This window comes from Plectrocnemia conspersa, unplaced genomic scaffold (assembly GCF_051122295.1).
Source record: "Plectrocnemia conspersa isolate PC_06_02 unplaced genomic scaffold, ASM5112229v1 ptg000005l, whole genome shotgun sequence".
In the NCBI taxonomy this organism is placed as follows: Eukaryota; Metazoa; Arthropoda; class Insecta; order Trichoptera; family Polycentropodidae; genus Plectrocnemia; species Plectrocnemia conspersa.
The window spans coordinates 15663260-15683311 of NW_028277169.1; the positions used below are offsets into that span (position 1 = coordinate 15663260).

The 20052-nt window shown below is 28.1% G+C and overlaps 1 protein-coding gene across 1 annotated transcript in view; it reads left to right on the top strand.

Annotated features, from left to right (window-relative positions):
* Positions 1 to 5620: 5620 nt before the first annotated feature.
* jeb (low-density lipoprotein receptor domain-containing jelly belly protein) overlaps positions 5621 to 20052 on the top strand; it is a 140144-nt gene continuing 125712 nt past the window's right edge. Inside the window, exon 1 of the mRNA XM_088185975.1 lies at positions 5621 to 5807. The gene's annotated coding sequence lies outside the window, so the exon portion shown is untranslated. The remainder of the gene's footprint in view (positions 5808 to 20052) is intronic.

Here is a 20052-nt window from a genome sequence, read left to right on the forward strand (position 1 = left end):
AATTAAAACCTCCGTACATAATTCCCCTAGCCGTACTCGTTTTCTTATACTTAATTATCTTTAAATTTTCTCTATTTCTAGTATTATATTTATGTACATCTTTATTTCTTATTAAATACTTATTAAAATAGTGTGGTAACATATTATTTTCTAACTTATATATAAATACTAAAACATTCATACTCAATATTTCTTGAACATTCAACCATTCTAATCTATCAATCATACTTTTACAATTAGTTAATCTATTTTTATTTAAGATTACTCTCATTGCCCTATTTTGTAATTTTTGCAACATTTGTTTATCTAATTTATTCAACATATTTAATAGTGTTGCACAATAATTAAAATGGGGCAATATTATACTATTGTAAATTAATTTTTTTGTATTTATACTTAATATATTTCTTAATCTAGATAATAAACCTATTTTTCTACTAATTTTTTTTAATATGTAATTACAATGTTCTTTAAAGTTTAATTTTGTATCAACAATTACTCCTAAATATTTTATATTATCCACTATTTCTATATTAGAGTTATTTATTACTATTTTGGTACTATCATCTAACACATTTTTATAATTAATAAACATACATTTAGTTTTATTCTCATTTAATTTAAGTACATTATTCTTTAACCATATCTCTAACACACCTAATTCATCATTCAAATTACTCACAACTTCTTCAATGTTATCACCCATGCAATAGATCAATGTGTCATCCGCAAATAGATGAACTTTACATTTTCTTACGTTATTAACTATATCATTTATATATAAAACATCAAAATTTTCCTACGATAAAATATTTCACAAATTATGTAATTTGAGCTTTACCATTAAATGAAATGCAATAACTCTGTTTCATTTTCGAAGTATAGATTATGCTCACTTTATTTATAATCAGTGTGTATTGTTAAAGTGTTTTTAAAGTTTAGCTAGACCCGAACTGTTAATTTTATTACATATGTCTTTGCTAATATATTATAATATGCTCAGAAGCATATTTGGCATCTAACTCCTGAAAGACCTGGATTCGAATTTAATATATAGCTAAGTGTTTTTCTATTTCTATCGTGTATGGGAGATGGAAGTTTTGTAGTTTTGTTTTTTCGGAGACTTTCAGTCAATGCGTGTATTGACGAAAATTGTATTTTAACTGTAAATGCTATAAGTCAATGACTAATATCTGGCAGACCTGTGTTCGAATTTTTATCGTGTCTGTAGTTATTATTATATAATTATTATTTCGAACTTTCCATTTTTTTCTATTTTCATTAGTACTTTAAAATAAATTGCTCGTGCATAATGATGTCTATTGATTGAAAGCTTTAATAATAGTTTACAACTATTAAAATAGTTACTAATTTTCAGACCAATTTTAGTCTGGTGTCTCATTACTTATTTGTATGTGTTAATTGTGTTTACTCCATTGGGTTAACGCCTTTCATGTCATGTAAAACGATAGATTTAAAATAAATATACCACACATTTTATTTAAAGCATTCAATAACTTTTATCGTACTGTTATTAGGTAAAACAGTTTGTAATTATATTTCTTCTCCAATCATATATGTGTCAGTAAAAAATAAATGTCCCTCTTTATGTTAAGTTTACAAAATTAAAGTTTTTGTCGGAACGGAGTTCTTTAAAAAACATTAAAAAATATTAAAGACATTTGTTGTTTCACTTAAATTTTACTTGAATTTTGAAGCATTTTACTGGCTACGTTAATGCGGCCTATAACATCACACAAAATAATAAGAGAATAGTAAGAAACTATTCTATAACTTGAAATGCTAAATTTTTAGTTTTATATTTCGTATGTATTGTTATTGTTTTTTTCATTGCTGATTAATGCGCCTAAAACATCTCCAATATTATTCCTTAGTAGAAGAAGTTCATTAATTATTGATTCGTACCAAGTATCTAATAAGAATTAAGAGTAATTTTAGTGTATTGTTATAATATATCCCACCGTTTAGTCGAAGTAATGAAAAATTGTAGAGGTTTTGTATATTTCTGAAAACACCTATCGTCTCAGCATTTACTTTAGCACTATCACTAACTACCAAGTTTAAGGTTTCATATGTGCCGTACATGAAACGTGAAAGGCTTAAGAATATAAATTTATGTTTAACACGCAAATTCGCCACATTATCATATTCTTCACAGCGTAATTTTTTATATCTGATATTAACTCTTCAAATGTATTTATTACGTACGTGAACAAACTCTCTCTTTAAGAATCAGCTACTTCTACAAAGCCAAAAAATGTTCTTTCATTATTTATATTTATATGAACAAATCTGATTATTAGTGTCATCTGCTTAGTGCGGCTTATTTTGGAAGTACAATTCAATATTATAAAAAAAATTCTTTGACATAAAACATATATTTATAAAGCAACACGCCGATATGTTTTATAAATACATCCACTTTATAAATTAATTCAAACGTTAGCTAGATCCTGCATTAGCATTGAGAGTTTTCGACGAATTTTGCCAGTTTGGATATCCTTTAGCGGTTGAATAAATCTTTTCGCTGAAAAATAATTTGCAACAAGAACAAAAAACTTTGTTTACATATATGAGCCATATTCGTGGAACAATATTCTTATTATAGATTATAGATTTTAAGCGATGACTTAATTTTAGATGTTTTCAGAAAATCTTTAACTGTGGTTCCCGCCTATGTTTTATTTGGGAAATTATAGTTTATTTAACGAATAACAGTTTAGCTAGCTTAAGTCACGGTAAGCTACCATATAAGCTTGAGGGACACTAGGGTCTAAGAGAGACTTACTTTGAACGGATTTTTTTATGATCGTTGTTGGGCATTTTAGAGTTTGATATTAAAATTTCGAACATGTGTTACATATTTATTTAGTATGTAGCAGGGGTGGGCAATTGTTTCATTGGGCGTACCAGATTGATTATTTCTTATATCGTATTCGAAAAAAACAATATATAGTCAGAAAATAATCAGGGGGTGTTTGACTAAATCTGTAACGCATTTATTTTTATTTATGATGGGTGCAAATTAAATAAAAAGATAAGTAAAATTAAATATAGTTCGTAATAAAAAATATGCAATTGAATCGAGCATTACCACTTTATATAAAATAATTATGAAAATAATATTAAGAATAGCGCTGAATTTTCGTTTTAATTATTTGTAAAATTACTTAAAAATCATTGTATAAAATTCTCATTTTAAAAATAAGTTTCAAATTCAGAATTTCTTTCTGTAAAGTTCACTAAATAATGATAATAATTATATTATATTTAGCACCACAGGTTTTTTAAATTCTACTTGAAATTTCAGAAAATGCGTATCTAAAAAATAAAAAAAACTTATATTACGAGAATTTTGGGAAATTGAATTTACACTATCATGATACCTCTTTGATAAAAAGGTTAGAAGGCGACTGGTTTGCCAACTCTAAGATTTTTTCCAAAAAAAGTAACAATTTGGTTATAAATACACGATTAAAATTAAATATCTTAAAAACCAATATTTTTTCTTGTAATTTAATATTCAATTCATTCAAATATATTCAAAGATTAACCACAAATTAAAAATGGCTTTGCCAAGGGTCTGTTTCAGTTTAGGAAAATCTTTTTTTTTTTTTATTTCTAAAAATAGGATGATATCCTCCGTTAATTTTCATACTGGGTTAAATGAGTAAGTTAAGTGAGTAATTTGTATGATCTAAAAATGCATAACAGCAGTCACAACTTTCACCACATGATTCAATATTAATTTTTTTTTTACATAAAACTTCTAAAAAAACCCAAAATATAGATTTGAATTAATCACTGATACTTTTCATCCGATATTTTTTTCAGTTAGATTTGTGAAGTCATATTGCTAATATTTTTCATGACTATGCGGTAAATAACACATTTATTAACTTCAAGCAATAAATCTTTCATTGCTTGTAAGCTTGCTTATTTTAAAATTATTTAAAATTTATCATTTATTCCTCTTATTATTAGTTTAAGTTGAACAGTATTCCTGGTATCAGTGCTTTCATCCAAAAATAATGCGCAATAATCAAACTTTTCAGCAATTTTTCTTAATTGAGATAGTACATTTTCTGAAATATCATTGTTACGTCTTGTAATTGTTTTTTTCAAATAAGCTTATGAATTCGAATAGTTTTTTTTGTCGCGACATAATACCTTTGCCGTATCAATAAAAATTAACTCTCTGATAATTATCTATTAGTCTTTGTAATTCTGTGTTAAATGAAGTAACAAGCCTTTGTTATGTCAATATCAGTAGAATTTAGTTTCTTGAATGTAAAGTGTTGTTTTTGTAAATTATTTTATAATTTTTAATTTTAAATTTTCATCACTTCGTTTGACAATTTTCAATTGAAAGTATCTTCTTAAATTTTACTCTTTGTAAGCAACTACATACATTATTCACTTCTCAAATATATATCATAGTGCCGTACGAAATAAATAAATATTTTTCTTTCTATACATTTTGAAAATTACGACATTAAATCAACGTTTCTCTTTTTTGATGGGTCCATTTCTAAAAATATATTTTTAATTAAATACGAAAATCCACTTTAAATGTATGATTGTTATTAAATAACTGACAACCTCTGTTCACATTGACAGACTTTCATACATATCGCTATATTGAAATCGAAAATAATCATTTCTTCTCATGCAGCTTGAGCCACAATTATGAACCATCTATGCAACAATTCATTTATTATTATTAATTTATTTAATTTAATATAAATATTAATTGCTTAAATAAATTGGTCATTATCTAAATATCGTCGTGGGCCGCCTTTTCACACCACTGGTATATATTATTTTTCAAAAGCTTTGCATATTAATTAAAATTAAAATGTAAAACATTAAGAAGAAGAGCAATATGCAATTATTTGAATGCAGAGAACATATAAAATATGACAACAGCGCACTTCTGACATATTGTCTAATTAATCATAGATGTTTATTGATAAAAATATAACTTTGGTTTGGCCCATGGGAAGGCGCATCATTTGTTTATCCTGGCTACAGCGGATAACGACATAGATTGATAAAACTAAGAGCGCAGCCACTTCCCTCTTCGCGTCAATCTTGGCCTTCGGACACAGTGTTACGAAAGCTTTATTTTTAATAATTATACAAACTGTATAATTACTAAAATCAAACAAAATATATAAATTCGGCTGTATACAAATTAATATCAATTCTGTATTTTTCTGTTTTACGCGCTTCATATTGTCATTGAGTGTTGGAAAAAAGTTATTGAAGCGGTCATCAATTGAATTTTTAGTTTGATGTGTAGAGCTTCAATTTTATTTGTTGCCGGTTTTTTTGCAAATCCGGACATTTTGTGACGTTTCGGACAGTTTGACGTTTGAGTGCATTTGCGTCCTGTGGACTCCACAGGTCCGGGCGTTCTCTCGGTGGCAACCTTTCACCTTTGCGGGCGGCGGGCGGGCGGGCGGCGACGGGGAGGGCGGCGCGTGGGCGGGGCCCGCAGGGGCGCAGGCCCCGGCCGCGGCATCGACGCCTCGGCGCTACGCCGCTACGCGGCTACGGCGCTACGTCGTCGAGACGCCAGTGCCGCGAACAACGTCGGACCAGGCAGCCATGACACCCGCCGGCCCGCGGCGCCGCTGACCACGGAACGAAAACTCACGAGTTCGGTTCGCGAGCTACATAGACAGACTATCTCTGCGCGCTACATAGACAGACGATCTCAGCGCGCGAGCTCACTTTGCGCAAAGTTGCACTTTTTGGCCAAACTTTTCATCAACTTTTGCGTACGTATTCACTTTTTCTTTTTAAACATAATTTTGATTAGTTCGCGATGCAATTTAATTTATTTGTGTTATAAGCAAATAAATACTTTTTCGCAAAACTAAATATTTTGTGGCAAATTTCAAACGTGGTAAGTGATTATCAATGAATATACTTACTTTTTTGTTAAATTAATTTCAATGAACAACTTTTCTTGAAATATAATTTTTAAAATTTTGCGACAAATTATTTTTGAACTAAGCTTTTATGTTAATATACTTACAAAAAATATTTTTTAGAAGTAAAGTCACATATATAGAATGTATTAAAAGTTCTTTAAAAAACGCGTTAAAATATAAGCGATAGCTATCATCTCTTTTTACATAACTTCTTGCCTTTTTTGATTTTGCTTAAAAAAATTTAACAAATACTTTTACGAAAATTAATTATATGTCAAATAAAAAGTCTGTTAAATATTATTTAATTTATATTAATAACAAACCAATTTAATTTATAATATATATACTTAGTTTTTGTATGATTCGAAATTAAAACAGATTTAGAAAAGTGAATAAAAATAAATATTATTTCAAAAATATGTTCTAGATTTTTAAAAGATCAGATCAATTAAAAATATTTAGGATAATGTTAAAAGATATTTAAAATTTAATATATTATAGTATATATATACACATATATTAATACATATGTAGGTAAAAATCATAATTATAACCAATTTAAAAAATCTCTACTATTTAAATGTTTAGTTAAAAAATCATATTAGAGAGATATTTATTTCTTAAACTGTACTTGAAACATACTTGAGAACGCAAACGCTAGTAATTAGGTGCTACCGAAAAAACGTAGTTCTTCTAGAATCTCTAAGTTGGGTAAAATTCTTATCAGCAGCTTAAAGATATGCTTATCCTGTAATATTCATACCGTAATATATATATCTTTTTTTTTTAAATTATATATATATATATATATATATTTTAATTGATTACTGCGGAAGAAATATTAAGTTCATTTTCAATTTCCGGTTATCGTCATAAATTAACCATACCAAATTAAAAGAGAGTGACAGAAATCAACTTTTTTCGCTTTTGATTAAAATCATAATAAAAAAGATATTTCATCTTTTAAGTCATCGAGAAAAAATCATGTTTTTTTCTAAGTTAAAACGGGTTTTTCTGTGCTATAATATCCGGTAATAATAAATATATTTTATCTTCTTCGTAGAATTCATAAAAAAAACTCTAATAAACTTTAACAATTTAAGTAATGTATAAAGCGTGCTAATCGCTCAGTTATCGATTATTCAAAAACACACCATTTGGTTAATTAAAAACTTCATTTGCGGTAATTCGAGCGATCGCATTTATTACATAGATTCCTGGAAAAGTAGAGTATTTTCTGGGGAAATTAAAAAATGAAAAGTAGCCGCGCCTGTTTGTAGATATCGATACGGTGGATTCATTAGGACGAATATAATGTACACGCTCATTATAGAAGTCAGACGATGACGTTTTAGATCGGAAAAATATAAATAACGACTACAAATCGCATCCGGCAGATTATGTTGCATGTTTTGCTTAACAAACGCATTACAGATTATCACTATCAGTCACGTATTGATTAGAGAAACACACTAGAAATTAACGCAATTACTGCGATATGCGTTCTATTTTTATACGTTTAATTTATGGGCTTAATATAAATATGTACCTTAAAAAGTCGTGCTTCAGTGTTCGTTCATACACCGTCGGTTAATGTTCTAAAAAAAAACAATGTCTCAATTTAACAGTGACTGGTTGAGGTAATATATAGCGTTTTGTGAATTTTTATCTAAATATTAACCCGTGTGTGTATGCTAGTTCAAATATTCGACTCACTCTATTGGTTCAACAAACTACTTCAAAATTTTGCAAGTATGCATGGTGAATATGTAATAGAATATTTTTCGTATAGTATATAAACCGTATAGTGGTTGTTTGTTTTCAGTTAATAAATGGGAACGGTTCAAAATTAACATTACAATAAAAGTTGCGGTTAAAATAGTACTTATATAAATTAATTATACAATATTATATAAATTAAAAATACGGCATTATTCTTATTCTAAGCAAAATAAACTTGTATTATAACAATATATTATATTTCCAAGGTTATATGATACCAAAGCATTAAAATTATGACATTAAAAAGCTATGCAATGCAATTATTAAATACTTTTTTGAAACAGCTGTTTATATGGTGCTGTTATTGTTATACAAACACAAATGCTGAATTTTCTTATTAATTAAAATGAGCGTTTCAAAATTTTTTTTTATATTCTAAATATAAAACTATTTTGTGACGCTTATGTAATATAAATAAATTCGTTTACTTTGTAGATATTATTATTTTAAAATTAAATTTATGCAAATTTATTATTTAAAATTAATTATATTTTCCCAATCGGATATACATATGTCATTTGGGGTTTGAAAGTTATTTTAACTCACTGTTGTTTTAACATTCCTGCCATTTTTAAACATTCCTCGTATATATTTAAATTGAGTGATAAATATTCATTTAGTATAATTTTACGTATATATTTCTACAAGCATTTTTAAAAAAAAGACGTTTATATTTCGCGAAGGAAATTAAAAGTCGGCATAAATTGAAATAATGAGGAAATGTATAATATCTGTGAATGTATTATATAGGTAATTTAAATACTCAAGGAAGCTAATTATAATGTTATAAATACATCATAGCTTTGAATTATGTTCATTGAATGTATAAAGCAACAATTATATTTTAAAGGATAAAGAAATGTTTTCATATGAATAATTGAGTTTGAAAATAAAATAGAGCATATAATAATTTCTATACATTAGGCTATTTTAAAAGTTTATAAAAAAAACTTTTAACTAGTGAAAATGCGTTTAAGCAAAATAATTTTACTCGAATAAAAAGTTTATGAACACCATACTATGGTATTTTATAATTAACATTTCTCTTTTTAGTTTTGTGGCTTTAATTACTTTCCAATTATTTTAGTTTATGCTGTACTTTTTATTGATTTTTTTATAATTTCAATTGCATTTTGGTTTTTTTTTGTGAAAAATATTTAATATGCATAAGTTATTACATAATTTTATTAAAATAGTAGTACTGCTATACAAATATTTTAACTGTTTAATATTATTATGAAACTTTAAAATAATATAAAAAGTTATGGTATAAGAATAAATCATTATTTGAAATTGAAATTTCAAAAATTACAATAATTTATTGCTAATTTTATACAATTATGTTTCATAAGTCCACAAAATACATGTGTTAAATATATATTTTCAGATCTGATTTAAAGTTAAATATTTTTTTTATTAACATCTTAAAAAAATCTTTGGTTTTTATATCTTTAAACATGCAACGCTTAACTATTATTTACGTACAATTTTTTCGTTGAAGATAGTAAAAATATAATATAATTAAAGAAAAAAATATGCACATATCGCTTGAGTTTTAAAAATTTTATTTGAAGGTTAGAAAACTTATTAATATATATATATATATATATATATATATTACTAAATCAGAGCCATATACCGAAATATCTTAATATCATTTAAAAATATATGTAGGAAATCATATACCAGTTGTGTTTAAAGATTTAAAATACGCTTAGAATTGAAATCACGCATTTAATTTACTAAATTCAAGTAAATAAAAACGTGTTTTGAAATAATAAACTAAGACTTATGAAAACAATAAATGAAAGACCATTGGTTATTTTCTTTTTTGATTTTAAAAACATTAGACTAGTATTGTAATATTTACAGGCTAATGGCAAATGAAGACATGTCTTTTATTATAATTAATTAAAAAAGCATGTTCTCAGTAGTAGTAGTATTAATGATTTCTTAATAAATATATAATATAATTTAGTTTGTTTATAATTATTCATAGTTTATTAGTGTGTTTATAAGTTTGATATAATTCTTCATAGATATATCTACAATCACTTTTGGCAAGCACTTGTAAACCAACAACACGGGTTTCGTCCGCGTCATTCCATGGTCACTAACCTAATGGATATTGGATTTTTTTAGATAGAATATTTAGTTTTATATTATTATGAAAATCATAATGAAAAAAAAATATTGAAAAATAGAATATAATTTTCTTTTTTTGTATGTATTTGTATTGCGGAATTTAATTTTGGGATTTTCTTTTATTGATTTTAAAACACACTTAAATCATACTTTAACATTATTTTTCTTTTTTAATCTAATTTATACGTCATATAAGTCTCGCGTCTGTTTCATTTATCGCCATCTAATAAGCACAAATCTTCCGATAGCTTAATCTTTCAGTAATCGAATGAAATAGTTCTAACCATATCAATTAAATTCTTAAATATTATTATCAGTGGCTATGGCTGGCTGTCAACATTTTTATTCATCATTGAGTTACTGTCACTTTTTCCGGCTTCGAATTCATGACATATTTTGTCCTGCGTTCTTGATATTAACTAAAACAACTTGGTAATGAATTGCAGCATCTGTTTTTTTCTCAGCAGATTTAAAATTTGTAATTAAAAATTGACACCAATTCATTATAGTGTTACTTGATATTTTAGATTCTTTAATTCTTCTGAGTTGTCTGTCTAATAAACGGTAAATAAATCTCTCGTTTACCGTACAACGGCTGCGATTGTTCTCGAGAGTGATTATGCGTTATCCATCGGGTAGCAACGTCCATTGATTTACGATATAATCAAATATGCTTGCTTATCAATTCCTGGCAATACAAATATGGTAATCGGACCAAAGCGAGGGGATAATACAATAAATGGATAATATCCGTCGGTTATTTCCAACGCCAATTGCATGCGCGCCATCAAAAGTAAAAAAAAAGAAAGAGACACGCACGCAAGCGGAAAAACATTCTCACAATCAGAATTTAAACCAAACACGACCGTTATAACGGAACGAGGCCGTTACTCGCCCCCCAGTCTGGGAATCGCTCATATCTAGCCCCCTTTTGCTCTTCTACTTTAAGATCTTTTAATATCGCGACCCCCAGTCCGGATTTCCATACTGGATTACTTGCGGCCGAAGAAAACGCCAGGAATAGCAACAGCGCGAGATGAAAACGGAGAAAAAAGGCGAATAATCAAGTCATTACAATATATCGTGTGTATAGTATGATATACATTCCGTCGTACACATAGTTAATATACAGGGTGGCGATGAAGTTACTGATCGTAATAATTCAGTGGACGTAAAATATGATGTATGAATATTGCCACATAAAGAGTATATTTTTTTATTGTATCGTTGCAAAACTTGTATTTTCTGACTTTTTTCACAATTTTTTGCACCCCTGTACAGAATCGCTCGTATTGCTTAATTTATAGAATTATCGTGCTTAAATATGAAAATTGATATCTTTAATTAAATAAGTTTAATTAGAATATATTGATAGCAACCCATGCTCTAATATATGCTATAAATAAATCTCGCATACTTTATCAAACTCATTCAATTAATTTGTTTTTACAACCTGTATAGTAAACTGTAGCCTATACAAAATCGTTTACAGTTTTCTTTTTAAAAATAGATAAAAGTAAATATTTTTTGTACCGAAGTGCACCATTAGCAGTTTTTTCTCTTAAAAGCTCGCACAATTACTTTGATATAATTATATTACTTTTGTATTATACTATTAATTTAATATATAAAAATAATTGATATTGACGTAGTCAGTAATAAAAATCATAAAAACCATAGGATCGGACTTTATTCCTGAGTTTATAATGAAGGTCTGTCAGGTAAATATTATTGCTTTCCTTCGATTTTTAATTTGTCGTTTAAAATTTAATAGTTTCCTGATTTGTGGAGATGTACAAAAGTCACCTTGCTCCACAAAAAGGGTGGTAAATCATATATCGAAAGCTTTGGACCGGTCGCCATTTATTCGGCACTTGCCAAGTTTGATTTTTCATAGATATATCCACAATTACTGTCGGCAAGCACTAGTAAACCAACAACACGGGTTTCGTCCGCATCATTCCATGGTCATAGATTTTTTTAGATAGGATATTTAGCTTTATGTAAAATTATTATTAATATAAAATTTTGCATATTCATTGCTGTTTTGCACTATTTGAAAAATATAGTTTGGCGTTTATATTTACTATATTTATCAGGTGTTGCATTTATTTTTTAATATGGTACAAAAAACTATTTAGCGTTATGTTTTGATAGATATTTTGCCACATCGTTGGCCAACTACACATTTGAGTTGAATTATTTAAAACTACCATCTTTTTTAATAGTGTACCAAAAAAAATTGGCAACACTTTCATCAATAAATAATAATTAAACAAATTTTTAAAAATTTATTCGCTGGCTTCTTAATAACGAAAATTTAGTATTAAAAAAAAACATATTACTAAATTTTAGGGTATTACAAAAAAACAGTTTTTGCCTTTGTAGATATAACAAAAAATAAAAACATTTGTATTTCAATGTCTAATTTAATATTAGGTTACAAATTAACATACATATATAAACTAGCTACTAGAAAGATATTACTTATAAATATAATATTGCAGTTAAAATATATCTTTTATATTAGGATTTTGCCGAATATGCGTATAATTTTTATTATAGTGTATTTTAAAATTATATATCATTAATTTTTTCAAAAAGATGAAAGTTAAAAAAACGACTTATTGCAACTGTTAATGATAATCTTAAAATATTTCTTGCCATAGTTTATAACACATTTTACGATATTTTTTTTCTATTATATTTTAATTAAAATACTTTCATTTTGCACTTAGTTTTTATATTTAATTAAAATTAAATTAGTAAAATATTATTAAGCCACCCTGTACGTATAGTTTGCGTCTCGACATCGGGAGACGGGGAATAATGCTATTTTTCTTCTTCTTCTCCTTCTTCTATATTACACACATTTCTTTTTATTGTTCGACGCAAAAAAATATTTGCGTCACTGAATATATTTAATATATATATATATTTTTTATATATAAATTTTTATTACTCGACTTTGGATATCGTTCGCTGTGGAACAACTGAATTATGCTCCGATGAAAGCTTTCGAGACCGAGGGGCGCTATTTTATTCTGCGTATATATATTGAAAGCGAGCTTTGACGTTATTAGGTGTATACTCGACGCTTGTTGGTTGTTTTTATACCAATGCTCTTATTTCACATTAATAAATTACGTTTAGCGTGTTAAAACGCTTTTGGTTAAAAATGCATGAAGTTTATTTCGAACGAGCTTAGTGCAAGTTTATTTTCATAATATTTTTCCTTTGACCTGAATAATTCATTAAAAAATTAAGTCTTTCCACTCATTTATGAACAACGATGTGTGCAATATAATATTTTATTTTTCAATATATAATGCGTTAAACATGCTGATTCTTTTCTTAATAATATTCGATGCATTGTCTAATACTCTAATTTATAAATTGAAAAGATGATAATCAGGTGAATGGAAAATAGCTTCACTGATTTCTTCCTGGGTGATTCCTGCCGGGTGTTGTCTGTTGTTATTTGGCAACTTTGTCTTAAGACTAGTTAATTAAGCACTTTTCCTGTAATAGTTATTAACTTGTAATAAATCCACCATTCCATTCCGCCAAAAGCAAAAAAATATATTTTTTATGTTTAATGATGACCGAGGGGTAGAAACAGTACCTGGTTTAAAGAATGCCACTGATTTTTTCTGATTACTGTATAGGACCCATTTCTCATCACCATTACTATCCTTCTCAGAAATGATTGAATTTGATGTCTGGAAAATAGAGATGAACGGATGGTATTTAATGTTAGGGAAAGTTCGTGCAGAACCAAAATTCCTTGTTTTTTCCCATTTCAAGTGACAGTTCTACCGATAGCTCTTTAAAGGTTTTACAAGGAGCTGGTTTTCATAATTTAGGATTGTCCTTCAACATTCTATCAACACATACAATTTTTAAACCATGCTTTTTTGAAACATTAAAACGTCTTCATAAATTTCGCAGATTGTCTGTGTATTTTATTTTGGTTTTAATCCCTCGTCAAACAAAAACAACGTGAAATACTGTAAATGCATCTTTACAATTTTTTACTTTGACATTTTTTTACGGGGTGAAAATTCTCCCGTGAGATTAAGAAAATCTAGGAAAACATGATTTATGATAATCGATTAGAATTATATTTTTATATTACTAATACACGATTACAATGAAAACATAATAAGTTTTATAAGAAATATTCATTGAACTGTACTTCAAATAGCTAATCTATCGGAACGAAATAAATTATAAATTAACTTTATTTATCTCACTTGAAATACGTATTGACGTAATTGATATAGAGGATTCATGTATTTTTTATTTATAAGCATAGTATTTATTTCTTAATAAATAAATAACAATGCTTCCGCAATAATTACCGTTAAATATTTTTTATTCAAAAATTCGACAGTTATTTTATTATTATACAATAAAGCTTTAATGTCGATAAAATTATTGAAGCAACTTTACCGATATTGTCATTTTATAAAACGACAATTTAATCGATATTCAAACAATTAGCGCCGTTTTGATTGATCTTTTCTCTGCCTCCAAAAATTGTCTTTATTGTTACAATTTTACAATTTTACAACGTTACAATATTAATTAAAAAATACTTTTTTTTGTTATATATTATTTCTAACTGGAGCATTTTGATGTATTCAACAATTAAAAACTTCTGAATATTGTTAATAGTTTCCGCACAAATTAAAACCGTGTTACTAACATATTTTTTTTTTTAATATTATTTAGTACTAGGATTCATAAGCATAATGAATTTGGAATAGATTTTTTGTCGAAAATAATCCAGCTGATAATTGTATTAGAATTACTAAAAAATCACCTAAAATACACTGTATTTCATTGCGTAATAGTTTGTATTGTAACAGACAGCGCAAGTGTCATGGTACGCGTTAGTAAATTTGCCGTGCCAGAACACCAACTATGCATATGCAATTAAAATTCCTATTTCTAATGGCATTTACAATAAGATTCCAGCTCAAATCTACAAATATCGTCTAAAAACAATACTCATTATTAAGCTTCTTAAAATCACTGCTCCATCAATATAGTGAAAATTCGTGGCAATATCTACCACTTAAAATTATGCTTATATATAATACAAAGATATGTTAAATATAAGCATGAAAAGATTTAGCTTAAATACTGTACGATAAGGTCTAAAGCAATTACATTTTTAAAATTCAGTACCTAAAAAAAACGCTAATGGAGTATAGAATTTTTCTTTGACATTAACATCTTTGATTGGATGAAAATGACTTAAAACCCTTAATATTAACTGTCCAATCAATCTTCTCTGATGCAATTTTTAAATTCGCATTTCAGTTTTTGCCAGTTTTGCATTAGCAAAAATATGATAATTGTTTTTAAAATAGCACGTAGAAAAACGAAGTTGAACAGAAGTGGCAGATTCACTAACATATTGATTAAACCCCAATTCATTATATGACGATAATAAGCATATATTATTTTTAGCTACAACTTGTTAAAACTATTGGAAAAGCAATAATAAGTTTTTTTAATTATCTATGGAACATGAGCCAAATATGCTTCAAATTTTAGATTATCTTTATTATTTTTATTAAAATACTTCGGAATCTTCACGAATTTAATAAATTACAAACAAAAATACTTTTAACAATTATTTTAACAATTTTTTTATTATATTTTAACTATAATTTTTTTTTATTATTATTAATAAATGTAAGTGAACATTTAAATTATTAAATTTTAAATATATTTTAGAAAATTTCTAGAGAAATTTATATACAGAAGCACTATTCCTTGTCAATCAATGTTGATGTCTCGCCTGCATAAGTTACGGCTCACAATCAAGATATTTTATGTATTTTAAAGTTATTCTTTAGAACTTACTTTTTGTCACATAAAAAGAACATTTGGGTTCTAGCTTCTATTCTGAGAAATATTGTTTATTCCCTAGATAAATGTAGTTTTCTACCCTTTAGGAGCTTAGCTCGTCGGTGTTTGTTTGTAGCAGAGCAAGCCGGATCTTGTTTCGATAATATATTTGGCGATTTTGACTCTTTCTCTTTAAAGTTATGAATATTAGCATAAAATAGGTTGAATTAGAAATGCTCAGGAAGTTGTGTCCTAAGCGTGTAAAGTTAACGCATTACACTGTAAATCCATCGTATATGTATGCATGCGTATGTGAGTATGTCGTGTCAGGAAATATGATATACGATCGAATAAAGTTAAGTGTGCGGTTTAAGTGGCACCGTAGGTGGGGTGAGCGCCTAAAGGCGTTTTCATATTATATAAGTAAACATTTCATTCAAGAGTTGTAGTGTTTTCTCACATTCAGCCCTATTTTCGTCCTTCCAGTTCATTCACCAGCCGGCGGTCGAGCAGAAAGGCCAAAAGTGACACTTTATTACCTTGTTCATACAATTATTTATTGTGTGTTTAATCGTTTACATGCTGTTCGCTTCGTGTTGTATTAAAAACTATTATAGCTTTCTATTATTTTTCGGTAAACAATTTTTATTTACCAAAGTTCAGGTTAAATTTGATCATGTAATTGCTTCTTTGTGCGCCGAAATTTGATTTAATAATATCGCGAGCGTAACGAATTTTCGAACTAAATTAATTTTTATAAGAAAAAGTTGTGTAATACACAAAAAATGTACGTAATACATCTACAATCTACAACCTATGTACAAATAATTAAATTTGCTCAAATGAAATATTTATTTGATTGGAATCAGAACGTTTATGTCGCGTGTGTGATTGTATATTTACTCAACTATGTCTTACATTACATTTGGTTTAATATTAACGGGAAACGAATATTTATTATTCAATTTTAACAGTCAGTTCTGGGTTGATATTTGTGAATGTGTGAAAATTATACCAAAGTAACATTTATGCAATATGTTTAACTATGATTAAAAAATGATCAGTTAGTACTGTAAAATAAAAATAGAATTTTTATAATTGAGAAATATATTCCTTCAAAAAAATTAGAATCCATAAAACCGCAATAAAAATAGTCAGATCAAAATGCTTGTTTTTTATTTGAACTCAATAGCAAGTTACTTACAACTTCGATTGAATTGATATATATTGATTTACATATATTTACATACTTGCGTATTTATTATGTAGGTGTATAGAAAAGAAACGTTCAGTATTGTTATTAATACATTAAAATTTAATGAATCTAATAAATATGAATAATATTTGTAAAATTCATGTTAAAAAAATTCTTATTTTATGGATTTTTTAATAACTGCGTGAATATTGTTTGGTTAGAATTTGCTGTTATTTTTAGGGATGTTTAACGGTGTCATGTTCTAAGCAAGATATATTATGTATATCTGAGATTTTTCAGTCTAAAAAGTAAGAATGTATTTTATTGGCAAGTCAAGATTTATATTAGATTTTTATGGGTTTATTTTAAAAGCAATCTGTATCACAATGGACCAAAAAACCCACCCAAATAAAGAACGGTCATTGTGTAAAAAATTGGGTTGATAAAAAATATTTAGTATTTATTGCTTCTTAAAATATGATTAGGTCATTTTTTAAGCACTCACAGTATTTTGCAATAGATTTATTTAATATAAACTATTCTCTACTATACTATTTTATTTGACAACCATCTTTTTAATTGCGGTTTTCAAACATGATAATAAGTAAGAAAACGTTAAGTAACATCATTAAAAATTATTATTAATATAAATATTTTTATCGCGATTAAATTTAAATAGGAGATATTTTTAACTTGCATATAATAACGAGGCTAAAGAGAGTGCCTTTTATCCGGAACGTTCGCGTTACAAAAGATACTTTCCAGGACGGAATTTACAAGCACAACCCACAGGGTCGTTAATAAAATGTAAGACGAAAATCATGTATTCGAGGGCGGATACAGAACATCATCGTTTCGTATACGTATATTATATATAAAAATCCGCGTGCGTGACTATCCAATTAGTGTTGATGAGATGGAATACTAAAGATACGACAAAAATATCTTAGCACCGGAAAAGCGAGTGCCTTCGTGAATATAATATGCAAAAGCGAAAACGTATTGTATTTGTACGCAGTGGATATTTGCATAATGTTAAGATGCGCGCAGGAAAGTTTTGCAAAATCTTTAACTATCGCTCGTGAAATCAGATATTGGATTAACGAAAACAAATCCTTGAGAATAATGCGAAAGTTAAAATTAACGAAATAGGATAGCATATAAACGCGAAATCTGCTCAATAGTAGTCCGAGCTTACGTGACGTAACTATTGCTTTAAAATAGTTTTTGTGAATTAATACATACACAAGATTATTTACGTGTATACATTATTACTTTTCTGTCTATCATTTAAACACGTTTAATGATTAAAATAAATAACGAAGGTATATTTAATTTTAATAAAGGAAATATTCGGTAATCGCTCTTAAACAACTCTTGATTACGTTTAACTTTCTGAAACTTTTCTGACACGAAGCAGTAGAAACAAAAAGAAATATTCGAAGAACAATATTGAAATTCTAATATGACTTAATTAATTCAGTCATTGAGAGTTGGATATTAAACGGAGTTGTAGGTTTAATCGATTGTATGAGTGTTCAGCTTTGATTTTTACGGTTTTAATTAGTAGTAATATATGCAATACAGATAGTAAAAGAATACATGTCCATTTTATTTAGTATTAGGATTTTTAGTGTTTGCATTAAATGTGCTATTTTGTGTGGTGACTTTTTTTCATCTTTTGCGAACTGATGGATGCATTACATATTAGTCTTAAAATGGACTTGAAAAAATATTTAAGCGCGAAGATTTGCATGTATTTCTGACGTAAAAATATAAACAATTAAATAAATAAAACTTTCATTTTAGTCGTCCCACAATATTGGTCGTTATTCCTGAACTTATATAAAACGTCTGTCAGATTGATCTTCTTGATCCTCTTCGATTCATTTTCAATTTGTCGTTTAAAGCTTCGTCGTTTCCTGATTTGTGGAGATGTACAAAAATCATTCTATCCGCAAGAATGGTGATAAATTATGTATCGAAAACTTTGCCGTTCCTTAGTCACCTGATATGTTGTTCGATATAATTATTCATAGATATTTCCACAAGTGCTAGTGAGCCAACAGCACAGGTTTCATCTGCGTCATTCTATGGTTACTAACCTCTTGTGCTTTGCGAAGGTAGTGACAAAATCCATCGATTTTTAAATTCAGGTCATCGCTTGGATGAATATTTCGTTTATTCTGGAGTACCACAGGGATCAAACCTGGGTCCTTTGCTCTTTTTGTTTTTATTATTGACATTAATGCGGCAATTATTAACTCATAATATCTAAAAGTGTTTCAGAGTATTCGTACAAATTCGGAATCACTCTCATTACAGAAATATCGGAGTCGCTGTGCAGGCGATCGATCGACAGTCGACTGCCTGTCAGCATCGTCACATATTCCAGATTTTAGAGCCCGGCGGAATTCTATTACAGTTTAGGCGTTAGGCTTACTTTAAGCGGAAATGATTCAGGAGTGACGTTTAAGCAGGGATGAAATTTTTTTTATAAATTTCGCTAAAGTATGCGATAATGCGTCGAGGATGCTCGGCTTCGTTATGCGGAGCGCGTGTCACTTCAATCATTTATATGTGCTTCGCATTCTGTACGATACGCTACTTTGTACCATCGTAATTGTCTAGAATCAGAGTGAAATAAAGTGCTCCTTGCTGATCTGAGATATCTCTATAAGAAGGAGTAAGGGTCGTATCTGTATTTGTATCCTAGTGCCGTTTTGACAAGAGCGTTGGGATGTAATTCATTGCTTACTTGGAAGCACTTTTTAAAATTGCTGAAGGGCGGTGTTCCAGCAATGCCCAGTGACTTTCAGCTGCGGCCCTTAGATTGTCCTAGAGAGTCGTCATCACGTTCTCTATTCCTGGCCGTTTCGGCAAGGACATCAGCGCTTGAAAACGCTCTTCTTGCACGAGCCATCCAGCTTCTCAATGAGCTTGCCAAACACAAAAATGTTTTTTTTTGATAAGGTTACGTGGAATTGTGCTCATCTATTTTAAGTGTGCACTATATGTAACTGTTTTTTATTTTTGTTTATTATTATTTCAATTTTGAAATTATGACGCACTGGGAAAACCTGTCAAATCATGGTGGTAAGA